This window comes from Melanerpes formicivorus, unplaced genomic scaffold (genome assembly GCF_026170545.1).
Source record: "Melanerpes formicivorus ecotype bairdi unplaced genomic scaffold, bMelFor1.0.p_v2 SCAF_1777, whole genome shotgun sequence".
Taxonomy (NCBI): Eukaryota; Metazoa; Chordata; class Aves; order Piciformes; family Picidae; genus Melanerpes; species Melanerpes formicivorus.
Genome location: NW_027144129.1, coordinates 13 through 18847, shown reverse-complemented (window position 1 = coordinate 18847; position 18835 = coordinate 13). Strand labels below are relative to the sequence as shown.

At 47.9% G+C, this 18835-nt stretch overlaps 1 long non-coding RNA gene across 3 annotated transcripts in view; it reads left to right on the top strand.

Annotated features, from left to right (window-relative positions):
* LOC137461319 (uncharacterized) overlaps positions 1 to 16641 on the top strand; it is a 37121-nt gene extending 20480 nt beyond the window's left edge. For all 3 annotated transcript variants that reach the window (XR_010993329.1, XR_010993328.1, XR_010993327.1), the window contains exons 2-3: positions 631 to 710; positions 15356 to 16641. This is a non-coding gene — a long non-coding RNA (uncharacterized lncRNA). The remainder of the gene's footprint in view (positions 1 to 630; positions 711 to 15355) is intronic.
* Positions 16642 to 18835: the final 2194 nt, after the last annotated feature.

The following is an 18835-nucleotide window of genomic DNA, read 5'->3' as shown; positions in this document are numbered from 1 at the left end:
AAAGAAAAAGTGAGAGGTTTAGAACAGATGAATTTATCTGTAGATCCAAAGGTATGCTTACAAAGCAAGCACTTGTGGGGCATTACCCAGGACCCAAGTTGGTCAAGAAAGTGAATTACAGGCCCGTGTGACCTGGTAGCGCATCAAGGGCAGGTCACTCGTTCTCTGCGTGGTCTGTCCTTTCATCAGTTGCTCACAGCTGGGGAGGGGGGTGACCAGCCTCTATTCATCAATAAAATATCTTGAAGACCAGAAGCCTTGAGGCAAGTAGCTTGTTGGTTTTGGTGGTTCTTTTTTTTTCTTTTCCCCTTTTTAAAAATATGTTATCAGAAATTTATGGAACATGGTTGACACTCTGCTCAGCTTTCCCCAGCTCCTTTCCTTCTGTTTGTGCAGACTCGTTATCAGGAAGTTTATTTCTGGCTTAGGCAAGGATTTGTATTTGGTAACCTCCATGCACTCCCAGAGAGCTAAGTCCCCTTTCTTCACAGTAGTTCAGAATCCATCTCAGGGGAATCTCAGGGTTGGAAGGGACCTCTGGAGACTGCTCCAATAACAGCGTGCTGCTTGTGAAGCAAATGAAGTTGTGTGTTTTAACCTCTCTAACCAGCCCATTCCTGTGTCTTTCAGATTGCACAGCGTTTTTGGGACACACCTCTGTTGGATTTTAATCTATGTCCTGCTAACAACAGCTTTCAGCTATGGAATCGGTAAATATTGACCTTGCTTCTGTCCAAACTTTCTGGGTTTATTTCCTGACCAGTGCTTGTGTCCATCTTTGGGTTTGCCTTTTTGTTGGGTGTGTGTGTGGGGTGTTACAAATTTGCCTTTATTTTTCTGAAACACATGAAGGTGAAAATTTCAGATTTCCTTGGAATGACTGATGGGTACTAGCCAGGAATGCCTGGGACGTGTCTCTAGCTCTGAGATGCCTTTTCACTCCCAGCACTTCAAAAGCAGCAAGTTTTTCCCTAACTTGGTGAAAGCAGAAGTTAACTTTCCTGCGGGGGCAGTTCCAGCGCTGGTTTGCCCAGCAGACTGTGTAGCTTGTTGGTGCTGTTGAGTATTAAATATTCTCCTGCCTCTAGTATATCACAGTCCTTTCTTCCTCTTTGCTTTCAAAATGGCTTTAAAAAAAACCAACCCTAGTCTATTAAGAAGTGCCAGTTTCAGTATGTTATGTCTCCTTCTGATTAGTATAATTGAAACAGATGGCACCTATGCTTCATTTTGGGCAGAGAAACCTCCCAATATGCTGAGACTACAGTTTGATTCAGTATTAGGATTCAACTTTTTTGGTGGCATTAGCAGATGTAGAAATAATAGGCTGTCTCGGAGTGGAGTTTAGGGAGGGAGAAAAGAGGTTTTTAGCCTTGCTGCTTTGAGAGGAGATGAGGGAGGTCGGCGCTGTCCTCTGGAAAGCGAAATGATGTTGCTGGCTGAGGGGGTTTGTTCGTGCTGGTTTTTCTGCAGCACTGGCAGTTTGGTGTGTCTGGCTGAATAAAAGCTGTTGTCTGAGCTCAGCTTTGCAGCATTATGGAGGGGGAAGCTCAGCAGTGCAGAGTTCAAGGTCATCCTCATCCTTCTCCGTGGAGAAGGCTCTCAACGGATAACCCACAGCGTGTTGCTTCTGCCGTGGGGCCTCGGGTGCTTGGCTGACCTCTTGGTTTGTGCTGCAGTGGGATTGTTTGTGTTGAAGTGTTTGTTATGATAAAGCCATTATTGAAGGAGAGTTACTCTGTAGGAATACAGGTCTGCTGTATCAGGTGGCTTTGCAGGCTGGTGGGTTTCTTTTGTCTTGGATTTTGAGGAAAAAATAAATCTCTCTGTGTTTAGTTTGTCTATAATGATTCCAGGGATTCAGAGGGAGACAAGACGTTGTTTCAGTTTCCCTTGGTGAATATTAATAGCAGCAGAAGCCTTTCACAGTGAAACGAGACAGTCCAGGCATCAGTGACTCTCCCCTGCTGCAGCCGAGTAATTAAAGTGTATCGAGTGTGAGACCTTTAGCTGTGGTGTGCAGTAACTCTCTCCTTAATGGGTGCTCTGCAGTCCCCTGAAAAACCGAGCTGAGTCCTCCCATCAATTATAAACCAGGCTGTTCACTACCTATTACATTTCCTAGCTGGGCAGCAGGATGTTTCATTCTGCCTTGTGGAGTAAATGCTGGTTTGCCTTGTTTTGGGGTGGGTTTTTTGGGGTGTTTTTTCTTTGAGTGCAAACTGTACTTTTGAAACCAGGCTTGCATTAATTGCAGTACCTCCCTGAAATGAAAGCTAGCCCTTCATTTGCATTCTATACTTGCCCACTGGGCAAAACAACTTCCTCCCTGACAGATTACAGAGCATTATGGCAGTCTGCATCTCTCCAGGGCCCCCTGTCCATATCACCTGCCTTTTGGCCACTAATAATCTTCTAGGATTATTGCTGAGAGCTTAACTGATGCCTGGCATTGCTATGGCAGCTGCATTTTAGGAAGGTTTGCCACACCTTCAGCCCTTTTCTCTGGGGGTGTTTTGTGCTTTGCTTGCCTGAAGCCACGCTGTGATGGTTGTGGGTCTAGCTGAAACTGTGGCTGGAAAAACTTGCCAGATGAAGGGTTTGAGGCTGTATGAGGTGACAAAGCATTTGCACTGGGTAGAAAGAATGAATTACTAAAAGTCAGAAGGCTCTCTGACTTCTGAAACAAACAAAAGAGTGATTTCACTTTGTGGGTGTTTTGAGCCTGGGGAGGTGATAGTTAAGTGACCTTTTCCAGTGGAACGAGTTTTCATCCACTGCTCTGCAAAGACAGACGGCTGCGTTGCCGCTCTGGGGTCTGGTAGCTCCATTCCTGCACCACTGTGCTGTGGGGATGTTGGGGAGAAGATAACAAGGGGAGGAAATCAGACTTCTCCAGAATTAGCTGAAAAAAATTACCTAAGTCTCATATGTTCCGAAACTGAGGTGAATTCCTGGGCTCAGTGCTGGTGGGGAGGCTGTGATGTACAGCGCCACTGTGGTTTATCACTCAGGTACCAGCTGGTGCTGATGTGCAGTTGATGGCATCCTCCAAGGAGCCTAAGGACTGAACAGCATTCATGTCTGGCCCAAGCTCGAGTGAAAACCTCTCATCCTAAAAGGCAGGCAGTCTTAAGGGGCGGGGGGGGAGGGTACTTTTTGGTTTTGTGAACTTACACTGTGGAGGGGTAGAGTCCTGGTGCTTGTGTGCCCAAATGGCAAAGTGCTGACGTCCAACCTTCTGTCTTGTCTGAGATGCATTGTGGAAGTGTGCAGCTTTTGTCACCCATCCGTTCATGGCCATGAATATGGGGGTGGTTTTGCTGTAAACCTGTGGGTGACAATGCACTGAGACACAGAACTTGAGTGTTTTGGCCTTTTTCTCTTCTGTCTAGGCAACTTGTATACTGTAGGGGACACCTGTCTGGATTTCCCCATGGGAAGAGGCTGACTAGCCTCATCTTCAGGACCAGGCTTGCCTTTGTACTAAGATCCTGCAGCATTTGCTGTATTCTGATGAAGCCATTCCACAATTTATAGCTTTGCTAATGAAAATAAAGCTTCAGTGATGGAAAGGGTCTCAGAGGGCCTCCTGATGCAGAGTGTTTGGGTCCCTGGGAGGTGGCTTGTCCCCATCACATGTGCTAGTAGCACCGTTAACGATGGTGTGCTGTCAGCCCCATCACCGAGATAACCCGAAAACAGCAATACCTAGAGGTCTGTGTAGATTGTGCTGTGATCTGCTGACCCAAAAGCAGCTGCGTGGGCACAGCTGGAGGGCCAGAAGCGCTGTGGTCCGTGGTGGGGCGGGAGCAGAGGAAGTGTTGAGAAAGTCTGAGATTTCTCCACTTGGGCTGGCGGCTCCTTTATTGCGAAACCCCGGCGTTGCTACAAACATGCTCCCCTCGCTTCTCTAAAGCAGGCTTGGAGCTTTGTGTTTGGTTTTGTTTCCCCTCCCAGCCTAATGTGGTGATAACAGCAGAAGTCCTGTCTGGATGGGTGGGGGAAAAAGGAGTTGAGTCGCCAGCCTCAACTCCTGGCTTTGTGTAGCCAAACAGCTGCAACACAGCAGCTCGTCTGCCACAACGAGTGGGACAAGTAGTTATTCACTAAACTATTTTGGGCAGGTTGCTTGAAGGAAGCCAGGGTGGCTGCCTCAAGAAACAGCCTGATCACAGTGGTCTCCTGCTGGGGTTGGGTGACTTGGGCTTGCAGCGCTGAAGCCAGCAGCTGGTGCGATTCACACTTCCCAGCGTCTTCATTAGGGAAGCAGAAGGGTCAAGGGTTTCTCAGAGCAGCAGAGAAATTGCAGCAGCTTCTGATGGTGGCTTTGGCACTGGCATTTTACAGAGTTGGTAATGAATATGTAGGTGTAAGATTAAAGGAATGAGTAAGGGAGCTGCTGAAGAGAATTGGTGTTCAGAGCTGCAGCCGTGCCTCTGTCTGACCTCCCGAGAAGGATCCAATTGTAAAGCCGAGGCCTGTAGTGGAAAAGCAATTACAGTACAAGCTTCCAGGATTGAATTGTCCTCTGAAAGTCAGATGCTGCAATAATGGCAGCGTTGTTTAGGTGAAACGTGACTTTATTTAACGCCTTGGTATTTTTTTATTAGTGCTCTTAAATGTGTTCATACAGTTTTCAATTTCTGCTGCTCTGGGGGAAATAGAGCTTAGAATTCCACAAGGAAGGTATTTCTTTGCATAGAAGCATTCTTTTGAGCTTTCTGGCTTTTTTCCACGTGTTTCAATTCTTAGCCCTTCTAAATTGGAGGGGTTGGAAGTGAACACAATGGAAGTGCAGCGTAGGTTTCTTTCTTCAGCTTGCTTCGCAGCCAAGCGGAGCAGTGAGGGGCTTTCTGGTGGCACTGGGGTATGGTGTGGAAGAGTTGGCTTTTGGGTTGAGAAGCTGATGTGTGATGAAACAGGGTCTGGAGAGGGAAGGGGAAGCCGTGTGCAAGTGGAATTAATAGTCTCATGGAACAGGAAAGAAGTGGAGCTGTGTGGCTTGTGGCTTTGACTGACTTCTGCTGTGCTCCTCACCCCACCCCTGAAATGGTGGAGCCATTTCTCTCACAAAAATGCAGATTTTGGAAGGGCTGTGAAGCAGCTGGGTGGCTTTTGAGGTGCAGATTTGCCTGGAGTGTTTCAAAGGAGGTGGTTTGGGTTTGTTCTGGTGTGTGGCTCGGCCTGAGGTGGCTTGGTTGGGAGAGTGTTTTCCCATCCACTGCTCCGCTCTGACACTGTGGGACCTGTCTGCATGTGAGGTGGGTTTCCACAGCCCTTGGGAGCAGTAAACTTCTCTGTTTGTCAGTTTGTGTTCTGTAGTGGGCAGTACTGAAGGTGTATAGCCTAAATTGAATTTTTGAAGCTCATAAGCAGAGGTGAAGGAGATGTGGCTTCACTGTGAGCCAGGATCTCTTTGGGGGCCTAACAGGGCTTGGGTTTTTGGGCACAAAACCACTGCTGGGCCCTACAGAGGAGAGCTTTAAACTCCTTCCTCCTGGCTTCTCGGATACAATCTCAGTGTAAGCATTTGATTTGAGTGTTTGAATTGCTGCTTTTACAGCTCTCTGTATTTTATCCAAATTTATTAAATTGCCGGTGTTATTCACATGCCACTTTTGGCAGTTGCCACCTACATGCCCTCAATTTGAACATACCTTTCAGGAGAAGTGAGGTAGGGAGGCTCCTTCCTCCTGTGTCAGATGTTAGAGAGAGGAGCACTCACATTAATTCACTTTCACTAACCTTTCCACTGCTAATGAGCTAACCTGGCCCTCTGCACAGCGCAGCACCATTAATGAACAGATCTGAGCTAAGCACAAACTCCTCTGAAAAACATCTTGCCTGACTTCTTCTCTGGCTGTAATTCAGATCCACGTGTTCAGCGTGACACAAAAGGGAGTTCTCAGTAAGAGCAATCCACAGCTAAATACTCCTCCTTCCTCCCATGTTCTGTTTGCAATTAGACAAAGCCGTGGCAATAATTAGCCAAGAAGAAGGAAAAGAGTTGGTTGTGTTATGTGTGTGTGTTTTTTCCCTCCAACTGTACTTGATTTGGAATAATTTTACTCTTTAGAAGGCCTTGTTATGGCCACAAAAGGAAGTCTGCTTTTGAGTGAGGGTTTTTTTTTTGTGTTGGGTTATATCAACCTATATAAATTGCCCTCTATGCTCAGAAGTCACAGTTGTGTTTAGCAACGAGTTCATTAAGGCAAGCTTGTAACAGAGCTAATGCCCAGGATCATCACTTCCAGTAATGGACAGTGTTACTTCATGGGAGAAGATTCCCAGCAGACACAGCCCCAGTGACACATGGGGACAGGGTTTTGGGAAGGGAATCGGCAGGTTGCGCAGCCACCAGTTACGGCTTCCATCGTTGTGCAACAGCATTCCCTCTCCTGAAAGGAAAAGTGCTTTTGGGCAGGCTCTGGCTTGGTGAGTGAGGTGCAGTGTTCAGGAAGGTGATGATTTTGTTTGAGTGTTGTGTGGAGCACCAAAGTGTGCTCCTGAAAGGGAGCGGAGTTACGGTCTCCGCCCTGAGGAAGTGGTGCTGGGGCTGCGAGCTGACAGGCTTTGGAGCGGCGTGGCAGGATTGCACAAAATATGGCTGAAGCTGCTTGTTTGCAGGAGCTCTCCATCACGCTGTGATTAAGTGCAGATGATGCATTTGGCAGCAAGAGGTGTGCAATCTGTTCCTACCCTGAGGAGCTCGCAGACCAAAGGCCCACTGATAAGACCAGCCTCACCGTTGTACCTCATGACTGGTGAATAATGGTGAAGGGTGTTCTGGTCCCTGTATCTCTTGCTCTCGTAAATAATAGTGTAGATGATTGTGAGCCTGGGGCATTTGACACTCAAATCATAGTATCATAGTATCAGTCAGGGTTGGAAGGGACCACAAGGATCATATCGTTCCAACCCCCCTGCCATGGGCAGGGACACCCCATACTAGATCAGGCTGGACAGAGCCTCATCCAGCCTGGGCTTAAACACCTCCAGGGACAGGGCCTCAACCACCTCCCTGGACAACCCATTCCAGGGCTTCACCACTCTCATGGTGAAGAACTTCCTCCTCACCTCCAGCCTGAATCTCCCCACCTCCAGCTTCATTCCATTCCCCCTAGTCCTGTCACTACCTGAGATCCTGAAAAGTCCTTCCCCAGCCTTCCTGTAGGCCCCCTTCAGATCCTGGAAGGCCACAATGAGGTCACCTGGGAGCTTTCTCTTCTCCAGACTGAACAGCCCCACCTCCTTCAGTCTGTCCTCATAGGAGAGGTTCTCCAGCCCTCTGCTCATCCTTGTGGCCCTTCTCTGGACGCCTTCCAGCACCTCCACATCCCTCTTGTAATAGGGGCTCCAGAACTGGACGCAGTACTCCAGTTCCTAACTCGGGGCAGGGGGTGGAATAGCTTTTGGTGTTTGGGGGAATGCATTTCTGTTATGTGGATAGGGAGGGAGATGCAGTGTGACTTGGACATCCTTCGTGGAGCTGCAGGTGGGATAGTCAGTGTCCAACAAGTCCAGGCTGCTGCCTGACATCCTCTGAGGTGGGCATCATTGCTTGGTGGTACAAAGTGGTGGTGGTGGGAGGGGAAAAACAGTGAGTTTTATGGAAACCTTGGGTGAGTTAGGAAATCCTTGAGAGTGTTTGGCTGAACCACCCAAGTGCCTGATGCTGTGACAAGCAGGCGCAGCCTGTCCCTGTAAGCCATGTGAAAGGGGGGAAATTGTTGTTATTGAAGGAAATGTAAAATTACTGGATATGTTTTATGGATATTCTTTGAAGAGGCCTTCTGATAAAACCAGGAAACACTTCTGGTAAGTAAGGCTTGAATGTTGAGAGTGAAGGAGGAGAACAGACATTATCATTATTGTGTTCCCTTGGTTAAATTCTTGGCAGAGCTTTAATTGTAGAGGAACAGGACAACAAGGACTGAGATTTGCAGCTCACTCTAATTCATTAGTGCCTTAATTAGATGCTTGGGTACTCAGGTATTCTGACAGCTTTCACACTGCTGCATGTTCTCTCTATTCTGTAGGAATTTGTTGGACTTCTCCAGAAGAAGATAATTCCATTGGGTTGTACTTAGCAAGTTAATGTTGTAATGAGTGTTTTGATCTTGGGTTGAGACTGGGACAGGCTAATTGTTTCCAGTTGCTGGAGATGTGCAGGGGCTGCAGAAGGGATTTCTTGGGTGTTTTGCAGAAACTTGGATGTTGTGGACCTTCAAGAGAGCGAGGCAGGCAGGCTGTGGTCTGTGCTCACCAAGACAGAGGCTTGAATTCCCAGCCCCTTGCCCTGTGCGTGTTTGGCAAGCTGGCACGCCTGGCTTTGCTGTCCTCAGAAGTGGCTTTGGTTTGGTGGACAGATACCCAGAGCTCTGCTTTCACTTAAAACTGTTTCACCCACATTGCCTGCCTTCAGCACTGCCCAGGCTTGTCCTGACTGAGGGTGAATGGCTTGCAGGCCACTGTCAGGACATTTTGGGAAGTCTCTGCCCTTTGGTGAGGCCATGGCAGAAGACATCAAGGGGTAGAGCAGGTTCCTGAAGCACCGTGGGACTGGCTAAAAGTCAGTGCTTCCCCTGAGAGCTGTGGTCTCAACTATAATGTTTTTAACTCTTGAATTTGGAACAGACTTAGGAGCTCACCTTTGGGGGTGGAAGCTTGTTAAGTTGTCAATACTATTGCCTGTTACCATCTGTTCCTACCACTAAGGAGCTGCAAAAATCAGTAATTCATTCTCTTGATTTTTTTGAGGAGCTTGGGTGTAAGTCTTCTCCTTGTTATTTTTCTGGGCTCCCTCATTATAAAAGACAGGCATCAAGTGCTGCAAAGGCAGAACGACATTCTTGCTTTAATCTCTCATCTAAATGTATTTGAAATTTAAATGGCAATGGTTACCAATATTAGAGGTTACCCGGGAGCACAACAGCTATTTCTGGGGAAGGCAGTGCCTGGGTCTCCCTTATCAAGCAGCAGTGTGCTTGTGCAACTTCACCTTTCTGGGTTAACCCCTGCAAAGAGGGGGAGGGGTGGGAGGGAGATGGAAGGACAAGTGGAAGGCATGCCTACAATTGACTTCAGCAAATCACCCCTTTCTGTGGATGCTGGGTTTGCTTTTGTAAGCAAAACTTGTCCCAGATTCCAGTTTTAATGTCTTTGTTGTTGCCCTGGTGAATTACTAATGCAAGTGGGCTGGTGTTGGTATTTCTGGTGTGGAGTTGCTGGTGGTGGTAGCTGGGGTCTCTGAGAAGTGGGTGGGCTGGAGACAGCTCAAGTGGGTGTCTGTGGGAATCACAGGAACACTGAAGCATCATCAGTTGTAGGACAGACAGACACTGACTACTGTGTGGTGTACCTGAGTTACCCAGGGCTGGGATTTCACTCCTGGATTTAAACTGCAGAATCAAAATGGGTTGACATCAAATAACAGTGATAGTGGTTTGGGACATGAGATCCCTGAGACTGGGGTTGTCTGCAGAATTGTCATGGGGGCAGACAGAGGGGTGGTGATGATGCTTTTTTAATGCAAAGGGGCTTTGCAGCCTGAGGCCAGGTGTTCTTCGTAGTTTTTTTCCTCTTCCTTACGGTGTCACTGGAGTTCAGCTTTCCACATGTTTGTTTTGGTGTTATCTGAACTACAGAGCCTGTGCCTGAGGGCTGAGTTGAAGGGACGTCCAGCTTTCTACCATCTGCACACTCGCCACTGGTGTCAAGGGCTGGGTTTTGTTTGATCTGTAAGAACAAGCTGAATTTTGATGGAGTTTGTGTGATGTGTAACACAGCATTATCCTCTGATAGCATACAGGCAGCAGCACTCAGGTGAGAGCAAGTGTTGTGCTTCTCCAAGGCAGGGGAACAACTCTGGTATGGTGAAGAGAAAAAGTAGCTCTTGGAGGACTTAGTCCTGGTTGTAATTAATGGTCTAGAGGATTTGCAGGGTAGAAGTGGTCTCCAAGGACTGAGAAGTAAGCCCAGAATGGTGCCTCTGTGGTTCCTGGTGGCTGTAGCTGCCATAAAGAAGGACCTGTTGTGCCACTATCCTCTTGTACTCTTAGAAAGCTTCAATACTTGTGGACTTCAGTCTAAAAGTTGTCATATATCCTGTAGCGAGGCTAGGACACCATGGGACACAACTCAGGTGTTTGTAAGAGTAGGCTATTTGTGACTTTTGTTGGCTTCAGATACAGGATTTCACCTCAATTCTGAATTTCCTGGAAGCCTTGACACTCAGTTTGCCCCCAAGCTTTGAAGGAAAGGCAGGATGGCAGCGTGAGGGCTGGGTGTGTTTGTGTACTCTCGGACACCTCCAGCTTCTCCCCAAGGCTGACTCAGTCCCATGTAGCTTAGCTTGGAGCTGCCAGGCAGGCACCAACAGCCACAGGGGAAAAATACTACAAAAGCAATGAGGGGAGCTGGTGACTGTGATGGACGTGGGTAGGTGTGGCAGGAGGAGTTTTTAAATGTTGATCATTTTGGTGCTTTTATGTAACTCTCAGCTGGTGAAGGCTGTGAGGACACAAAGGTCAGTGTTGACTAGCTCTGGTTATTCTCTGCTGGACCTCGACTTAGTGCTGGTGTCACAGAAGAAATACACTTCCTCTGCATGTTATGCAGTCAGAAGAGAATTATTTTGTTGTCTCCAATAGTTTTTACCTCATCCTTGTAGTCTTGCCAGTATCCTGTATTTGTTTTTTGCAGGAAGCCTTTCAGGGCTGTCTTAATTGGAATTAAGTGTTGTAATAGAAATGCACATTTTTGGTTGGAGATAATGTAGGAAATATTCACCCAGATTTATTTTAACTTAGTGGGCAAAGCATTCACTGGAGAGCTTCGCTTTGGGACTTGAACTTCTGAGGGGTTTAATGGAAGGTTCGTTTGCTGTTGGGTCACGATAAAGGAATAAACCAACCTCAACTGTCTTGAGCGGCTCGTGTCGGAGACAGGAGCTGCTCCTGTGTTGTAGATGATGGTATCATAGTATCAGTCAGGGTTGGAAGGGACCACAAGGATCATCTAGTTCCAACCCCCCTGCTGTGGGCAGGGACACCACACACTAGATCAGCCTGGCCAGAGCCTCATCCAGCCTGGGCTTAAACACCTCCAGGGACAGGGCCCCAACCACCGCCCTGGACAACCCATTCCAGGGCTTCACCACTCTCATGGGGAAGAACTTCCTCCTCACCTCCAGCCTGAATCTCCCCACCTCCAGCTTCATTCCATTCCCCCTAGTCCTGTCACTACCTGAGATGCTGAAAAGTCCTTCCCCAGCCTTCCTGTAGGCCCCCTTCAGATCCTGGAAGGCCACAATTAGGTCACCTCGGAGCCTTCTCTTCTCCAGCCTGAACAGCCCCAACTCCTTCAGTCTGTCCTCATAGGAGAGGTGCTCCAGCCCTCTGATCATCCTCGTGGCCCTTCTCTGGACACCTCCCAGCACCTCCACATCCCTCTTGTAATAGGGGCTCCAGAACTGGCTGCAGTACTCCAGGTAGGGTCTCAGCAGAGGGGGAGAATCACCTTCCTTGACCTGCTGGCCACACTTCTCTTGCTGCAGCCCAGGGTCTGATTGGCTTGTTAATTAACATCGTGGCACAGATCTAATGCTGTATGAAAGATCCATGGAGTAGGAATCAAATGACACCAAATCATTTGACAAAGTAAATGAAGGAAAACAAATACTTAATGGGGAAAAAAAAAAAATCATGTTTTCCTGTCAGCAGTTAGGAGTGCATCTGGACTCAGCAGCTGGCCAGGCCTGAATTCTTTCTTCCTCTCCTTTTTAATGATGCTTTTACGAGAGCCTACAAGGAGAGCTCTGTCTAAATGAGCTGGTGGCAGGGACACAGCAGTTCCTCTGGGCTCTGCATTCAGCGAGGTATCGCGCGGCTCAATTCTCCTTTCTTTCTCCCTGCAGTTCTGTAGGGTTTTAATGTGAGGAGTACCTGAATACATGAATTAGAGACGGGAAGGTTTGGTTAAAGGCAGAGAAACTCTCCTCAGTCCCTTGACCTCAATCTTGCAGAAGGTAGGAGAGCGTTTCGAATTCCTCTAGCTCTGGGTGCGCACAGGCAGCTCTGTGTGCACATGCATATGTATTTTTAAATGTCCCCTGCTTCAAGGTCATCTGCAGTTAAAGTTGGAGTGCAGATTGGATTTCCTGTAGCCAGAGAGCTGCCACTGGGGCTAATCCCCATGGTCTCCAAGCAGTGTGGGACAAGGACCAAAGGGGAGGCTCTCAGATGAGTCCCACGTGTGCTTGTACCTGCCCAGTGAGAAGGACGCAGGCTGACAGCCTCTGCCTGCAGCACCCCTCAGAGCTGCTGAGTTATTTTCCTTTCTGCCTTCATACTTGCAAAACAGCACCAAGCTTTGAGACACTCCTGTGTAAGCTTAGGTGGTGATGAGCAAGAGGATTAATGAGATCCTCAAGACAGATAACTGGAGCAATGAGTTGTGCATAATAGTAGCTTGGAATTCCAGTGACGTGGTTGCAAAGTGCCGTGCAACACGCATGCCTTGGCTGGAGCATCCTTAGTTCTCAGCCTTGCAGGCCCACATGCCTCTGGGTACTGCAGCAGAATGTAGTAAGCAAAACATGTGAAGGAAAAAAGCTCAGCTGTGATGGTTTTGCACACACCAAAATAGTTGTTCACTGTGCATTCGATCACTTACTGCTGGCGTCCTTCTAGTGCTTCAGGGGCTCAGTCTGCAACTTGCATAGAATCATGGAGTCATCACAGTATCAGCAAGGTTGGAAGAGACCCCAAAGATCAAGTCCAACCTGTCACCACAGACCTCATGACTAGACCATGGCACCAAGTGCCACATGGAGTGATTTGGGTTGGAGGGACTTTTAAAGGGCATCTTCTAGGGCATCTAGGGACATCTGCAACCAGAGCAGGTTGCTCAGAGCCCCAAGCAACCTGACCTGGAATGGTTCCAGGGATGGGGCATTTCCCATCTCTCTGGGCAACCTCAGCCAGTGTCTCATCACCCTCAGTGTCACAAATTTCTCCCTTCTATCCAGTCTACATTTCCCTGTTATAGTTAAAACCCATCACCCCTTGTCCTGTCACAACAGGCCCTGCTAAAAAAGTCTGTCCCCAGCTTTCTTCCTGGCTTTCCTTTGCTCACAGGGCTGGTTTCTATATTCATACTTAATTTGCAGTAGTGCAGAGGAATGGATAGCTGGACTCTGGTTTTTTTGGTATAGTCCTTACTGAATGTCTTTGGAACAACTCTTGGGTATAAACAAGGAGGACAGAGTGTACTGGGCAAAGCAGTGAGACTCTTTTTGTGGAAACCATAAGTGTTCATGGCTGTAACATTGGAAGGTAAACACCAGGGAAGTTCATCAGGCACCTTAGAATAGTTCCAGTCACTACTTGCACTTCTCCAGTTCCTTTTCTGCTGCAGTTCTTCACCTCTTGATACAGACTTAAGAATTTTTGCTTTACTGAAAACCTTGGATTTCTGATGCTGAACAACACAAGGCTGAGCTCTGTACCTTAGGAGGAAGTTTGGTCACAATTTAAGCTGTGATCCTGGAGAGGCTTCAATTAAAAGGTGTTGAAAGAGGGCTGTGTTCTGCAGCTTTGCAAAGCTGAAATTTCCCCTCCCCCCCCCTTTAAAACCTTGGGGATCCCTGGGAAAGGAGGTTGATCCTGGCTTTTTCTGCTGGGTGAGTAGGAATGTAAAACTTCACTCCCCTGCTTTGACCTAGTTATGAAACCCTTGCCTGTAAAAGTATTAATTTGTGGACTCTCAGCCATTTTAGTATGAGAATTGCAGAGCCCTGCATGCTTGTCTGTAGAGACACCTTGAGTCCAGACATTAAAGGGTAGTGATAAATCTGATAGAATATATATTCTGGTGTGCCATAAACCTTCCTCATTACTCTGGAATTAATCAATGGCTTTGTCTTCATTTTTTTTTTCCCCTGCTCAGCCATACTTTCACAAGGTATAATTAAACAAAAAAAAAGGAAAAAGCTCTAGTTTTTCCTTTTTGTTCAACTCTGCTGTTGTTGAGCTATGTGTGGTTTGGACTTAAGCCCTCTAGAATGTTGGCAGGAGTTCTTGTCTGGAAAGAAATGGTAATTCTTTTGGGGTTGAAAAATGGGGAAGGAAAGATTGCTGGAGCAGAGATGATTTAAAGCAGAAGTCAATAGGCATAGATCTCTCTCAGTGTACACTAAGGGATGGGTGACTTTATATGGCATGTTCCTCCTTTTGGTGGTTGTCAGGTTTGTTTTGTCAGGGGTTTTGGGCAGGTTATTTTGAGTTCATTGTAGCCAGTCCTAGTTGGTATATGAAATTTAACACACTGGCTAAAACAGTGATAATTGAAATCCCTGCAAGTTGAATACTGCATTTGAACTCAGTTACAATGACACCAAGGTGTCCTTAAGCTGTCTCTGATATGAACTGCTGCTCTTCTTCCTTCTGAGTGCAATAGCAGGAGAGTCACCATCCCTCTCAAGCTGCCTGTGTCCTCCCCTGGGGTCATATCCTTAAGCCAGCAATCCGAGTGCCAGGCTATTCTCAGGTGAAGCCTCTGCTTGTGGAAATGCCAATTAGAGGAGGAGGAGAGGAGGCAGTCAGGGTTGGCTGCCTTGGCCGTGCTGTGTGTGGGTGGTGAGGAGCAGCTCTTCTGAAATACAGAAACCTTGCTGGGTTTGCACGTTTGAGCTCTGAGCTGCTGTCAGCTCCCTGGGTCTCTGGTCCTGGGGCATTAATCATAGCCCTGACTTCATGTTCATTTATGGGAAGTCATTGAACAGCTGGGCACAGGGTGAGGTTCCTCCTGCCTTCCAGCCACGGTACCTGCCAGTGCCGGCTGGACTTTGCTCTGGGGGTGCAGTGTTGTTTGCAGGCTAAGAGCTTTGGTATGCAGGTGCCAGCCTGAGCAGTGCTCTGAAGGTGTGTACAGAGTCATGCAGCACCACAGGAGGTTCTGTGGCACTGCTCTAGGTGCCTGGGCTGCTACTTCTGCTTTTGTTTCAGCAACAAGCTGAGGAGAGTGTGTGCGCACAAACCAAAAGGGGAAACGTTCACTGCTTTCAGCTGAGAGAGTTGTCATCTTCTCCTTGTCCTGCACCTATTAAGAATGCTTCTGACAGCAGTGTTGGGGCTTTTACTCTTGCCTTGGTGACACCAGAGGTCTGAATCAACTCGCAGACCTTTCAGGTTGGGCTTCCCCTTGTTCCCTGGCAGAAACAGCTTTCCCAGCTACTCATCCCAAAGGAATCAAGTTCTTGTGGAAATTTTTACTCAAAAGCAGGATCAGGCTTAGGGTTGCTCTTAGCCTAGCAATGTTAACCCCTATGTGGTTTATTTTTATTCTTCAGCTTTGTTTTGCTGTGGGTGATGTAACTGCTCTGGCTGGAGGGATGGCTGTGTCACTGTGTACTTGTGGTGCTCGTGGCCAAGCCAGCATGCCAGGCTGCTCCTGGGAAGCAGCAGAGACGGAGCTCAGCTCCCCGAGGCAAAGCTACAGCACCTGAGTCCAGCAGCTTTCCTGAAGTCCATGTGGGAAGCTCATCTTCGATTTGCAGAAAGGTCTTAGATGGGATGACTTTCTCAGTGGTGCCCTGGGAGGACTTGAACCCTTTGAAGAGAGCAGATGTGAAACCCATGTGAGGCATGAGATGAGTGGACTTCTGCCTCATGCTTACATTCCCAAGTGGGAAGACTCAGTCCTTGATTTCACTCTGGAACATAACGCTGACAGCTCTGGTTTGGAGCCGTAGGAAGATCGTCTCTGACAGGCTGGAGACACAGACGTCATGGTGGGTTTAGGTTTAGTACCCCCACGTACCTCTGTGATTTTGGGTGGCTGATGAAGCCGCAAAGTATTGAAGTACTTGAACAAAGACTGTATCTGGAAGTGGTGAGTGGTCATTGGGGCAGATACTTAAGACCAAAGCTGCTATTGTTTTTCTCTTAGTTAAACAACAGTCGAGCTCATGCTGTGGCTTTTTTCTTTTCAGTTGCAGTATAATGTTAGCTTTTATTTCTCCCCCGGGTGTGTGTGGTGGGCCAGCACACAGATGCATTGTTCGGGGTCCTGCATTCCAGGGAGATCAAATGCTCCGTGCCCCACATCAGCTGCACATCTGCAACTGCTAAATCCTCTGCAGCCCTTCCGGATCCAGGTGCCATGCAATTACTAGGTTAAAGGCATCAAGGAGCTGCTGCTTCTGGGTCCTTTCTGTTTCATTCCGCCTTGCTTTGATTCACTACAGCTGGTGAAACAGTTAGACTTGGTTCGGGCATGTGTGGAAGAGAGCTCATTTCATGCTTGGAATTGTAATTATGTTCTTTTCTTTCAAGCTGCCAGCAGTAAAAGATGTCTTCCAGTGTGTATTCTCTAAATAAGCTGCAGTGTTTAAATGTTTTCTTATTTCATTTTAAGAATGTGGCAAAATAAATTGTGCTTACTCTCTCCTAGGTTTTGTTCTGGAGCCATTAATTCCCCCTAGCTCTCTCCTGTGATTCAGGCACGTTGCCCTGAAACAGCTGTTGTGTCAGCGCAGTGCCACTGCCCTGACTTGCCCAGTTGGCACTGGTGGCTTCCCTCGTGCCCTCTGACTGCAGTTGCTATCTCCTGTTGACAGTCTATGACTTAACTTTTATACCTGCAGCAGCAGCTGCTTGGTTCCAGTGAATATTTATCTGTTCAACAGCCCTGAGCAAGAGGCAGAGCGCAGCACAAAGCAGAGTTCTTTGCCACACTGAACTTTTCGTGATGAATGGATCGGTTTGGGTGTGCCTGTGTACAGTGGGCACCACAGCCCCATGGTGCCAGTGTACTTCTGGAGACTGCAGGGGTGAGATTCTGGGCATGTGGGTTTCCATGTCACACTTTGGGTACTCTCAGCTGGCTTTGGTGAGGAAGGAGCCCAACCAGAATGTATCACAGTGTCACAAAGGTTGGAAGAGACCTCGAGGATCATCGAGTCCAACCTGTCACCACAGACCCATGACTAGACCATGGCACCAAGTGCCATGTCCAATCTCCTCTTGAACACCTCCAGGGATGGTGACTCCACCACCTCCCTGGGCAGCACATTCCAATGATGAATGACTTGCTTGGTGAAGAACTTCCTCCTCACCTCGAGTCTAAACCTCCCCGGCGCAGCTTGAGACTGTGTCGCCTTGTTCTGGTGCTGGTTGCCTGGGAGAAGAGACCAACCCCTTCCTGGCTGCAACCACCTTTCAAGTAGTTGTAGAGGGCAACGAGGTCACCCCTGAGCCTCCTCTTCTCCAGGCTAAACAATCCCAGCTCCCTCAGCCTCTCCTCACAGGGCTTATGCTCAATGCCTAATGTGGTTGGTTTTAACTTGTCCTGATGGTTTCATCTGCAGCATGGGTCTGAATACCCTTGTAGTTAGTACCCATTGCCTCTCTTTCCTCTCTTCTACCTCTTTTCTCTCTTCTCAGCTTTAATTTTCATGTGATGATGGCTGTACAGGTCAGATCCTTCCCTTCTCTTGGAGGTTAAATAGTGTTCCTTGAAAGCATGTCTTTCAGTGGCCTGATATTTGGGAAGAAAATGTTCTGTCAAAGGTGGTCTGCAGAAGACAGCTCCACTTCTCTGATGGCTGAGAGTCCTGTTGACTTGGAGCAGAGGCTTGCATTTCACATGCAGGACACTTCTCCAGTGGGGAGTTGGAGGCTGTGGTGAAGCACAGTCTCACAGATGTGACATCTTAGGTGCTTCTCCTCATGTCATCCCAGCAAACAGTTCTTCCCTGAGTGTACCCCATCTTCTGGAGGGGTCCTCACATGTGCTGTGACCCAGAGCAGAGTCTGTGCCCTGGTCTTGGGTTCTTCCTTGCAGAGCTGGAGGTGGTTTTTCTGTGCAGCTGTTGGAGCTTTGCTCTGATTCTTGGTGTCTGAAGTCAGCGCTTCTGATCTGCTTTCCCTCATCTCTGGAGTCTGTCTGCTCATCTTGTGGTCTCGAGATGAGAGTGCCTGATAGCCATTTCAGTGTCTCCCTGATTGACTGGAAGTCACAGTGGATAAATCTTTCATGATTGGAAACCACTTAAGCCACGAGGTGGCTGATGATCGCCGGTTATTAGTGGAGAGGCTCTACCAAACAATCAGAGAAAATTGAGTGGCAGGGCATATAATTTATGACTTCATCCCAGCTCTGTGGGGGCAAGGCAGGGAGGATCGAAACAGTGAAAGAATTATAGCTGACAGATATTTTAAAGAATGGCTCCAGTTAGTGTCATTTATTGCTGGAATGTGTGGACAGATCCCCAGTCAAAGCCCTCTCAGGGGCAGTGCCAAAACCAGATATGAAAGAGTGTGCAAGAAAATGAAAATGTGGGATGTGGCCATGGGCTTGAATCTTCTTGCTGGGCAAGAAGAATGTGTATTCTAAGCTGGGCTTTTACAGGCATTTTCCTTTGGTTATAAAGCTGATGGATTCTGCTTCGTGCTGTTTGAAACCCCTGCTTGAAGGGGATTAGTTGGAACTTGTAAATTGAGCAGTACCTGTGTTACATTAGAGGCTTTATCGACCTACAGAGAAGACCACTTGCAGAAACTTCTGGAACAGCCTAGAAGTAACTTTTCTTGCATTTCACAGACTCACACAGTTGTTGTGTTGGAAAAGACCTTTAAGATTGAGTTCAACCATTCTCTAACTATCCCAAATCTGGGGCTAAACTGTGTCTCTCAGCACCACATCTCTGCAGCTTTTAAACACACCTCCAGGGCTGGGGATTCAACCACCTCCCTGCGCAGCCTGTTCCAGCTTGGGAGCCCTTTCAGTGAAGTTTCTTCTAGTGTCCAACCTAAACGACCTCTGACGC